The sequence below is a fragment of the Oncorhynchus keta genome, chromosome 1 (assembly GCF_023373465.1).
Source record: "Oncorhynchus keta strain PuntledgeMale-10-30-2019 chromosome 1, Oket_V2, whole genome shotgun sequence".
Classification (NCBI taxonomy): domain Eukaryota; kingdom Metazoa; phylum Chordata; class Actinopteri; order Salmoniformes; family Salmonidae; genus Oncorhynchus; species Oncorhynchus keta.
Genome location: NC_068421.1, coordinates 67,501,901 through 67,514,433, shown reverse-complemented (window position 1 = coordinate 67,514,433; position 12,533 = coordinate 67,501,901). Strand labels below are relative to the sequence as shown.

Below are 12,533 nucleotides of genomic sequence, written 5' to 3'. Positions count from 1 at the left end.
ACTGACAATAAGTCATAGCCTGATAATCCTTCTAGCAGCCTAACGGAATAGCAGATATGACAAAGCACATTGAAGAGTTATAACCCTGAATATGAACATAATGCCCGCTCATTCAAAATGTTTAGAAAGGCAAGGACTCCACCGTGCTGATAATGATAATGCTTTTGGCCTTAACAGTAAGACTACAATGGCAGAGAGAGGAAGTGTGAGAAAGAGATAAAATAATATAGTGCAATATAATAAACTCATATCGCAGACACTCCAAGTGGCTCTTTAGAAATAAGTGCGTTTCTCTCAACACAACACTTGAACAGATTCAGGCATCTGTTTCTGCATGCAGATAAAACAAGCACACGCATCACAAAGCAGTCTCTACATATGGTTTTACTACATCTGGGTGAATGAGACATGAATGGCCACGGAATACAACATATTGTCATTCCTAATGGCACACAAGTTTGGGGACTCGTCTATTAAAATTACAAATAGCTCTCAAAATCAGTTGTGTCAGCCAGGAATCTCTATAATAAGTCTTTGGCAGCAGAATCAGATTCAATTTTGCACTGCGATAAGAATACTGTACCTCTAATGTAAGAATGAGAGGGGAATAAACTGCAGCAGCAAGAAGGCAATATCAGTCATTTCGCAGAAGAACCCATATGCTATCCAACAGGACAGCCAAGTCATAAATATGAAGAGATGCAAGATCCCCCACACCTGTCACCCAACTCTCCCCAGCTTTGAGGGAAGAGTGAAAGGAACACAAACATAATATTTATCTGTACACAGCATTTAATGAGTGCTGAATGCAATATGGTGATAATGAGTTTGCATAAGCCGAGACATAACAGCCATTGTGGTCAGAGGTTCTTCCTCCTATTGGACAACAATTCAATGACTAATCTTCAAGTAATATTACAGTATACTCCAAAGGCAAAACACAGCAGGATACAGAATTAGCTATTGATTTATTTTACACCTAGAGTGTCGTATAACTGTGTTTTAAATGACAGTTATGATATTAGGGGCCAACTATACGAAGAACTTTGGGAAATATCAGAGGAAGGTTTCTGGTCTCCCAGTGCTGTGATTCTTTGAAAGGATAAAGAGCATAATCTAATCCACCAGAAAAGACTTAACAAATATTAAAACAAATATTATGGTTAAACTCAAGTATACTAATTGATTAAAAAAAACTATTTTTGGATAAAAAAAAATCAAAAAGGTATAATGCAAATTATATCATAACTAGGACTGGTGGATTTATGTCAAACATGAAGCTAACAAAAATATATTGAAATGTCAGCTCTACTCAAAATTACAACCAAATAATTGCAGCATTACCGAAAAAATGGAAGAGGCGGGTTGAAGGGAGAGATAGTAAGGAACTTGTCTGTCGGCCCTGCATTAATGACCCAAATTGGCTAAATAAAATTGTGATAAATGAAAAAGTATACCAGTTTAATTTAAGAACCAATAAATGTACAGCTGTGCCATTTACAGTGGGGCAAAAAAGTATTTAGTCAGCCACCAATTGTGAAAGTTTTCCCACTTAAAAAGATGAGAGAGGCCTGTAATTTTCATCATAGGTACACTTCAACTAATCCAGAATATCACATTGTAGGATTTTTTATGAATTGATTTGCAAATTATGGTGGAAAATATGTATTTGGTCAATAACAAAAGTTTATCTCAATACTTTGTTATATACCCTTTGTTGGCAATGACAGAGGTCAAACATTTTCTGTAAGTCTTCACAAGGTTTTCACACACTGTTGCTGGTATTTTGGCCCATTCCTCCATGCAGATCTCCTCTAGAGCAGTGATGTTTTGGGGCTGTTGCTGGGCAACACGGACTTTCAACTCCCTCCAAAGATTTTCTATGGGGTTGAGATCTGGAGACTGGCTAGGCCACTCCAGGACCTTGAAATGCTTCTTACAAAGCCACTCCTTCGTTGCCCGGGCGGTGTGTTTGGGATCATTGTCATGCTGAAAGACCCAGCCACGTTTCATCTTCAATGCCCTTGCTGATGGAAGGAGGTTTTCACTCAAAATCTCACGATACATGGCCCCATTCATTCTTTCCTTTACACGGATCAGTCGTCCTGGTCCCTTTGCAGAAAAACTGCCCCAAAGCATGATGTTTCCACCCCCATGCTTCACAGTAGGTACGGTGTTCGTTGGATGCAACTCAGCATTCTTTGTCCTCCAAACACGACGAGTTGAGTTTTTACCAAAAAGTTATATTTTGGTTTCATCTGACCATCTGACATTCTCCCAATCTTCTTCTGGGTCATACAAATGCTCTCTAGCAAACTTCAGATGGGCCTGGACATGTACTGGCTTAAGCAGGGGGACACGTCTGGCACTGCAGGATTTGCGTCCCTGGCGGCGTAGTGTGTTACTGATGGTAGGCTTTGTTACTTTGGTCCCAGCTCTCTGCAGGTCATTCACTAGGTTCTCCCATTTGGTTCGGGGATTTTTGCTCACCGTTCTAGTGATCATTTTTAACCCACGGGGTGAGATCTTGCGTGGAGCCCCAGATCGAGGGAGATTATCAGTGGTCTTGTATGTCTTCCATTTCCTAATAATTTCTCCCACAGTTGATTTCTTCAAACCAAGCTGCTTACCTATTGCAGATTCAGTCTTCCCAGCCTGGTGCAGGTCTACAATTTTGTTTCTGGTGTCCTTTGACAGCTCTTTGGTCTTGGCCATAGTGGAGTTTGGAGTGTGACTGTTTGAGGTTGTGGACAGGTGTCTTTTATACTGATAACAAGTTCAAAGAGATACCATTAATACAGGTAACGAGTGGAGGACAGAGGAGCCTCTTAAAGAAGAAGTTACAGGTCTGTGAGAGCCAGAAATCTTGCTTGTTTGTAGGTGACCTAATACTTATTTTCCACCATAATTTGCAAATTAATTAATTAAAATCCTACAATGTGATTTTCTGGATTTTTATTCTCATTTTGTCTGTCATAGTTGAAGTGTACAGTGGGGCCTCTCTCATCTTTTTAAGTGGGAGAACTTGCACAATTGGTGGCTGACTAAATACTTTTTTGCCCCACTGTAGATCACAAAATAGTTGGGAAGACATTTTCTGGATTCAAAACTTTTTCAATTTATATGATTATACAAAATTCTTGCAACCAATAGAATGTTATTTATAGTAACAGTCAAAAGTTTGGACACACCTACTCATTCCAGGTTTTTTCTTTCTTTAAAAAAATATATGTTCTACATTGTAGAATAATTGTGAAGACATCAAAACTATGAAATAACACATATGGAATCATGTAGTAACCAAAAAAGTGTTAAACAATTCAAAATATATTTTACATTTGAGATTCTTCAATGTAGCCACCCTTTGCCTTGATGAGGTACTCATTTTTTGCAGCAATTCGACAATGAAGGCCTGAGTCACACAGTCTCCTCTGAACAGTTGATGTTGAAATGTGTCTGTTACTTGAACTCTGTGAAGCGTTTATTTGGGCTCCAATCTGAGGTGCAAAGAGTTGCCGATTTATGAGGCTGGTAACTCTAATGTACCTACCTATCTTCTACAGCAGAGGTAACTCTGGTTCTTCCTTTCCTGTGGCGGTCCTCATGAGAGCCAGTTTCTGTCACACCCTGATCTGTGTCACCTGTCTTTGTGATTGTCTCCACCCTCTTCCAGGTGTTGCCCATCTTCCCCATTATTCCCTGTGTATTTCTACCTGTGTTTTCTGTTTGCCTTTTGCCAGTTCGTTTTGTTCGTAGAACCTACCAGCGTTTACTTTCCCTGCTCCTGTTTTCCAGTTTCCGGGTTCTGACCGTTCTACCTGCCCTGACCATGAACCTGCCTGTCGTCCTGTACCTTTGCCCCACTACTCTGGATTACCGACCTCTGCCTGACCTAACCCTGAGTCCACCTGCTGTTCCAGTACCTTACACCCTCTCTGGATTATTGACCCCTGCCTCCCTTGACCTATCGTTTGCCTGCCCTTGTTTGAAGAACAAACTTTTGTTTGTCTGAACCTGGGTCATACCTTCAAATAGAATAGTTTCATCATAACGCTTGATGGTTATGCGACTGCACTTGAAGAAACGTTCATAGTTCTTGAAACTTTCCACATTGACTGACCTTCAGGTCTTAAAGTAATGATGGACTGTCGTTTCTCTTTGCTTATTTGAGCTATTCCTGCCATAAAATGGACTTGGTCTTTTACCAAATAGGGCTATTTTCTGTATACCACCCCTACCTTGTCACATCACAACTGATTGGCTTAAATGCAATAGGGAAAGAAATTCCACAAATTAACTTTTAACAATGCATTCCATGTGACTACCTCAGAAGCTGGTTGAGAGAATGCAAAGAGTGTGCAAAGCTGTCATCAAGGCAAAGGGTGGCTACTTTGTTTTGGTTACTACATTATTACATATGTGTTACTTCATAGTTTTGATGTCTTCACTATTATTCTACAATGTAGAAAATTGTTTAAAAAAAAAAAATCAAGAAAAAAGCTGGAATGAGTACGTTTGTCCAAACTTTTGACTGGTACTGTTTTTACAAAAATGTTTATGGTGGATTGGAAATTATTCAGACAATTACATTGATAGAAGTCACAATCTATCTTCAATATTGAAGCGCTGATCTACCCCCTAAAAAAAGAGCATAATCTAACCAACAATAAAGACTTTGTAAATAATTCACCAGGCCAAACATCAAAACTGAGTAAGTACACTGATGAAATAAACAACAACAAACTTGTAATGATTTTGAAGCTCAATAACATAACTGATCCCCCTTTCTCTATCAATGAAATCCAGAGATCTGTTATACCTTCTCTATAACATAGCCCGTATAAGATGTGTTATACCTTCTCTATAACATAGCCCGAATAAGATGTGTTATAACTTCTCTTTAACATAGCCCGAATAAGATGTGTTATACCTTCTCTATAACATAGCCCGAATAAGATGTGTTATAACTTCTCTCTAACATAGCCCGTATAAGATGTGTTATACCTTCTCTATAACATAGCCCGATGTGTTATAAGATGATGTTTATACCTTCTCTATAACATAGCCCGAATAAGATGTGTTATAACTTCTCTATAACATAGCCCGTATAAGATGTGTTATAACTTCTCTATAACATAGCCCGTATAAGATGTGTTATACCTTCTCTATAACATAGCCCGAATAAGATGTGTTATACCTTCTCTCTAACATAGCCCGTATAAGATGTGTTATACCTTCTCTATAACATAGCCCGAATAAGATGTGTTATAACTTCTCTATAACATAGCCCGTATAAGATGTGTTATACCTTCTCTATAACATAGCCCGTATAAGATGTGTTATACCTTCTCTATAACATAGCCCGAATAAGATGTGTTATACCTTCTCTCTAACATAGCCCGTATAAGATGTGTTATACCTTCTCTATAACATAGCCCGTATAAGATGTGTTATACCTTCTCTCTAACATAGCCCGTATAAGATGTGTTATACCTTCTCTAGCCCGTATAAGATGTGTTATAACTAACATAGCCCGTATAAGATGTGTTATACCTTCTCTATAACATAGCCCGAATAAGATGTGTTATAACTTCTCTCTAACATAGCCCGTATAAGATGTGTTATACCTTCTCTATAACATAGCCCGAATAAGATGTGTTATAACTTCTCTATAACATAGCCCGTATAAGATGTGTTATACCTTCTCTATAACATAGCCCGTATAAGATGTGTTATACCTTCTCTAACATAGCCCGTATAAGATGTGTTATACCTTCTCTATAACATAGCCCTAATAAGATGTGTTATACCTTCTCTATAACATAGCCCGTAACATAGCCCTAATAAGATGTGTTATAACTTCTCTATAACATAGCCCGTATAAGATGTGTTATACCTTCTCTATAACATAGCCCAAATAAGATGTGTTATACCTTCTCTATAACATAGCCCGTATAAGATGTGTTATAACTTCTCTTTAACATAGACCGAATAAGATGTGTTATAACTTCTCTTTAACATAGCCCGAATAAGATGTGTTATACCTTCTCTATAACATAGCCCGAATAAGATGTGTTATAACTTCTCTTTAACATAGCCCGAATAAGATGTGTTATACCTTCTCTTTAACATAGCCCGAATAAGATGTGTTATACCTTCTCTATAACATAGCCCGTATAAGATGTGTTATACCTTCTCTATAACATAGCCCGTATAAGATGTGTTATAACTTCTCTATAACATAGCCCGTATAAGATGTGTTATACCTTCTCTCTAACATAGCCCGTATAAGATGTGTTATACCTTCTCTATAACATAGCCCGTATAAGATGTGTTATAACTTCTCTATAACATAGCCCGTATAAGATGTGTTATACCTTCTCTATAACATAGCCCGTATAAGATGTGTTATAACTTCTCTATAACATAGCCCGTATAAGATGTGTTATAACTTCTCTATAACATAGCCCGTATAAGATGTGTTATAACTTCTCTATAACATAGCCCGAATAAGATGTGTTATAACTTCTCTTTAACATAGCCCGTATAAGATGTGTTATAACTTCTCTATAACATAGCCCGTATAAGATGTGTTATAACTTCTCTATAACATAGCCCGAATAAGATGTGTTATAACTTCTCTTTAACATAGCCCGTATAAGATGTGTTATAACTTCTCTATAACATAGCCCGAATAAGATGTGTTATAACTTCTCTATAACATAGCCCGTATAAGATGTGTTATAACTTCTCTATAACATAGCCTGAATAAGATGTGTTATACCTTCTCTATAACATAGCCCGAATAAGATGTGTTATAACTTCTCTATAACATAGCCCGTATAAGATGTGTTATAACTTCTCTTTAACATAGCCCGTATAAGATGTGTTATAACTTCTCTATAACATAGCCTGAATAAGATGTGTTATAACTTCTCTATAACATAGCCTGAATAAGATGTGTTATACCTTCTCTATAACATAGCCCGAATAAGATGTGTTATACCTTCTCTATAACATAGCCCGAATAAGATGTGTTATAACTTCTCTGTAACATAGCCTGAATAAGATGTGTTATACCTTCTCTATAACATGGCCTGAATAAGATGTGTTATACCTTCTCTATAACATAGCCCGAATAAGATGTGTTATAACTTCTCTTTAACATAGCCTGAATAAGATGTGTTATAACTTCTCTATAACATAGCCCGTATAAGATGTGTTATACCTTCTCTATAACATGGCCCGAATAAGATGTGTTATAACTTCTCTATAACATAGCCCGTATAAGATGTGTTATAACTTCTCTATAACATAGCCCGTATAAGATGTGTTATAACTTCTCTATAACATAGCCAGAATAAGATGTGTTATAACTTCTCTTTAACATAGCCCGAATAAGATGTGTTATAACTTCTCTATAACATAGCCCGTATAAGATGTGTTATAACTTCTCTATAACATAGCCCGAATAAGATGTGTTATAACTTCTCTTTAACATAGCCTGAATAAGATGTGTTATAACTTCTCTATAACATAGCCCGTATAAGATGTGTTATAACTTCTCTTTAACATAGCCCGTATAAGATGTGTTATAACTTCTCTATAACATAGCCTGAATAAGATGTGTTATAACTTCTCTATAACATAGCCTGAATAAGATGTGTTATACCTTCTCTATAACATAGCCCGAATAAGATGTGTTATACCTTCTCTATAACATAGCCCGAATAAGATGTGTTATAACTTCTCTATAACATAGCCTGAATAAGATGTGTTATACCTTCTCTATAACATGGCCTGAATAAGATGTGTTATACCTTCTCTATAACATAGCCCGAATAAGATGTGTTATAACTTCTCTTTAACATAGCCTGAATAAGATGTGTTATAACTTCTCTTTAACATAGCCTGAATAAGATGTGTTATAACTTCTCTATAACATAGCCCGTATAAGATGTGTTATAACTTCTCTTTAACATAGCCCGTATAAGATGTGTTATAACTTCTCTATAACATAGCCTAAGATGTGTTATAAGATGTAAGATTATAACTTCTCTATAACATAGCCTGAATAAGATGTGTTATACCTTCTCTATAACATAGCCCGAATAAGATGTGTTATACCTTCTCTATAACATAGCCCGAATAAGATGTGTTATAACTTCTCTATAACATAGCCTGAATAAGATGTGTTATACCTTCTCTATAACATGGCCTGAATAAGATGTGTTATACCTTCTCTATAACATAGCCCGAATAAGATGTGTTATAACTTCTCTTTAACATAGCCTGAATAAGATGTGATGTATAACTTCTCTATAACATAGCCTGAATAAGATGTGTTATACCTTCTCTTTAACATAGCCCGTATAAGATGTGTTATAACTTCTCTTTAACATAGCCCGTATAAGATGTGTTATAACTTCTCTATAACATAGCCCGAATAAGATGTGTTATAACTTCTCTATAACATAGACCGAATGTGTTATACCTTCTCTATAACATAGCCCGAAGATGTGTTATAACTTCTCTTTAACATAGACCGAATAAGATGTGTTATAACTTCTCTTTAACATAGCCCGAATAAGATGTGTTATACCTTCTCTATAACATAGCCCGAATAAGATGTGTTATAACTTCTCTTTAACATAGACCGAATAAGATGTGTTATACCTTCTCTCTAACATAGCCCGAATAAGATGTGTTATACCTTCTCTATAACATAGCCCGAATAAGATGTGTTATACCTTCTCTTTAACATAGCCCGAATAAGATGTGTTATAACTTCTCTTTAACATAGCCTGAATAAGATGTGTTATAAACTAGCCCGAATCTTTAACATAGCCCGAATAAGATGTGTTATAACTTCTCTTTAACATAGCCCGAATAAGATGTGTTATACCTTCTCTTTAACATAGCCCGAATAAGATGTGTTATAACTTCTCTTTAACATAGATGTGTTATACCTCTTTAACATAGCCCGAATAAGATGTGTTATACCTTCTCTATAACATAGCCCGTATAAGATGTGTTATAACTTCTCTTTAACATAGACCGAATAAGATGTGTTATAACTTCTCTTTAACATAGCCCGAATAAGATGTGTTATACCTTCTCTATAACATAGCCCGAATAAGATGTGTTATAACTTCTCTTTAACATAGCCCGAATAAGATGTGTTATACCTTCTCTCTAACATAGCCCGAATAAGATGTGTTATACCTTCTCTTTAACATAGACCGAATAAGATGTGTTATACCTTCTAAGATGTGTTATACCTTCTCTATAACATAGCCCGAATAAGATGTGTTATACCTTCTCTTTAACATAGCCCGAATAAGATGTGTTATAACTTCCCTTTAACATGGCCCGAATAAGATGTGTTATAACTTCTCTTTAACATAGCCCAAATAAGATGTGTTATAACCTCTCTATAACATGGCCCGCATGAGATAATTGCTAGCTTTTGAACCTTTTCCATTTTGCATTTGTTTTGATGTTTATCATGCAATGTCCCCATGATGAATGGGATATCTGTGTTGTGCTTATTGGAATCCATTCTAAACCAGACATTATGTAACAGATAGCAGCTGCACATTTTTTTGCCCAGAGAAATCTATCTTTTTAATAGCTCTCTTATTAAATCCTAACAAGCTAACCTGTATACCAGGACCATGAGCGCGTAATTGAATCATGGAATATCAGGCCATTGCAAAAGCTATCAGATGACACTGTCAACCGGGCATATAAATTAAAGCAGCATCTAGCCAAAGGAAATACTGCTCTGGTCACATACGTGACAGTAATAAAGCAATTATTTAGCATTAGAGTTTTATTAAAAACTATATTAACAGGGATGTGTGATCAATTTCAAGCGTTTTATGACCATAATGGCAAGGCTAGCATGAAAGGCACCTTGGTCATGTGATATGATAGAAAGATTGCTCCACTTACCAGCACAATGAATAAGCTCAAATAACAAAAGGTATAGAAAAAGTAAGCTAAAATGCAATGATTATCCTCGTTGAGTGTGTAAAATATAATTGATTTTGACCAAGATAATTGACATTGCCAAGATCATAAAATAGTTTGATTGACAAACACATTTAGAGACTCATCATAAAATCCCTTGAGAGGAGTGATCTACAATATTAGTACTTGACTCCTTTTTATTGATTTATTTCACCTTTATTTAACCAGGTAGGCAAGTTGAGAACAAGTTCTCATTTACAATTGCGACCTGGCCTTTGAGTTTAGATCATTACAGATACAGGCGCCATTACTATGAAAAAGAGGTGCATCAGTGGATATGTTTCCCTGGTGTAGTCAGGGACAGATAAGGCCACCTCCCTCACCCTGGAAAGCAGCAGAGATTCTGAAAAGCTTTCATAAACAAGCCTCAAGTTCCACACACTTTTTTCTGACAGGGCAGCCACTTTCCATCCCTCCATTCATCTTCATTAGCTGACTATTCCCTCCATCTCTTGTCCAAAATACTTAATGTTTGCCTCCATGGGGCCCCGGCCTACCCTGATTAGTTAGCGCTGATGCTGTTGGATTCCTGCCTGCGTCTTAATCCCCTCTGCTGATGTTCCTTGCTGCATTTCACACCAAAAACAATACAGCCACCATCTGTTTCAGGGACCCAGGCATTTCATGTGGTACACACTATCTCCTCACTAACTAATGACAAAAAAGCACACAAACAAATATATTCTCTATTAATTAGGGAACCAGTTTCATTTAACACTATTAGACTGATTGTTAAAGGGAGAATCTCAGCTAACATCTGGGATCAGAGAAAACTGCTATCCTACTAGGTAGGTTAATGATGACGCAGGTCAGGATATTCCTCCACTTGCAGAATACTGTTTATGAAAATGTCATTTTCACTAATGTTATTTGGGCCTCACAGCAGAAATGCAATCTCAAAGGAGAGTATCAAACAATCTGGATCCGCACCAATTTCCAACAGCTGGGCACAATTAACAAGCATTATGTGATGGTGAGGTCCGGAAACCCCTGGAGATAAGCCCATGACTGACAAAGCAGAATGCAATGCAGCACTACATGTGGACAAATCAACTCCTTTATCTAACTGTGGATGGTTCCTGGATGTCCAGACTGAGCACAACAAAATGGTCAAACATGTTACATCAGTGCCTTCATAAAGTATTCAGACCCCTTTACTTTTTCAACCTTTTGTGATGTTACAAAGTGGGCAGGGTTGGGTAGTAAAGGATTACAAAGAAACAGTAACTGTAATCCATTATGTTACCAGGAAAAGTATTACTTTTAAATTATTACTTTTAAATTCAGAAAGGAGGTTTTCAAAAACATATCTTTGACACTTCTCTGTTTTCCCTATGACATTAAAATCAGCATTGAAAAAAGGTGCAAGTTTAAGTTAGTTCCACCTGAGCGAGTCTAAAGTCAGAGACCACTATGATGACACTCCAAATGGGTTTAATGGATCGCGGGAAAAGAGCAGGAATACGCTTTTGTAGGCTACAGTCCAAGCTATGTATTCCATTGGAGTGACTGCTGCCAGCATCCAAAGATTATGCAACTTGAATAAATGCTTGGAGGTAAGGATGACAGCAGTGGTGTAGTCTACGACGAGATGATATCAGTAATTATTGATATCCACATAGAGCATTGATGTAAATATCACTGCTGCTCTCTCATATAGCTATTTTCACCTTACGGATTGTGGTTGTAGTGGATGGCTGTTCACAAATCTAAATGTGTATTTGAACCCAAAATTGGTTGAATTCAAGAAGTTTAAGCTGCCTATCAATCAATGTTTGTGGAACCAGTGGACAGCCAGTGAAAAATGTGCTCATACAACAGCTGAAGCAAAAGTGGAGCATTCATTGCTCAATCTAATTCATGCTGATAAATATTTTTTATCCATAGGCCTCATGAATACCTGTTCAAACTCGCACACTTTTGATAGACTTAAAGGGGCAATCTGTAGTTGCTACATCCATTTATGGATAATTTATTTTTGGATAAATTATATATACATACAGTACCAGTCAAAGGTTAGGATACACCTACTCATTCAATGTTTTTTCTTGATTTTTACTATTTTCTACATTGTAGAATAACAGTGAAGACATCAAAACGATGAAATAACACAACAATAATATAGTAACCAAAAGAGTGTTAAACAAATCAAAATATATTTTACATTTGAGATTCTTCGAAGTAGCCACCCATTGCCTTGATGACAGCTTTGCACACTCTAGGCATTCTCTCAACCAGCTTCATAAGGCAGTCACTTGGAATGCATTTCAAGTAACGGGTGTGCCTTGTTAAAAGTTCATTTGTGGAATTTCTTTCCTTCTTAATGTGTTTGAGTCATCAGTTGTTTCGTGACAAGGTAGGGGGGTATACAGAAGATAGCCCTATTTGGTAAAAGACCAAGTCCATTTTATGTCAAGAACAGCTCAAATGAGCAAAGAGAAACGACAGCCCATCATTACTTTAAGACATGAAGGTCAGTCAAGTGCAGTCGCAGAAAC

General features: G+C 36.9%; 1 protein-coding gene across 1 annotated transcript in view; it reads right to left on the bottom strand.

The window, feature by feature from the left end:
* Window positions 1-12,533, bottom strand: part of si:ch211-51h4.2 (uncharacterized) — a 105,772-nt gene that overhangs the window by 88,451 nt on the left and 4,788 nt on the right. The gene's annotated exons all lie outside the window — the stretch shown is intronic.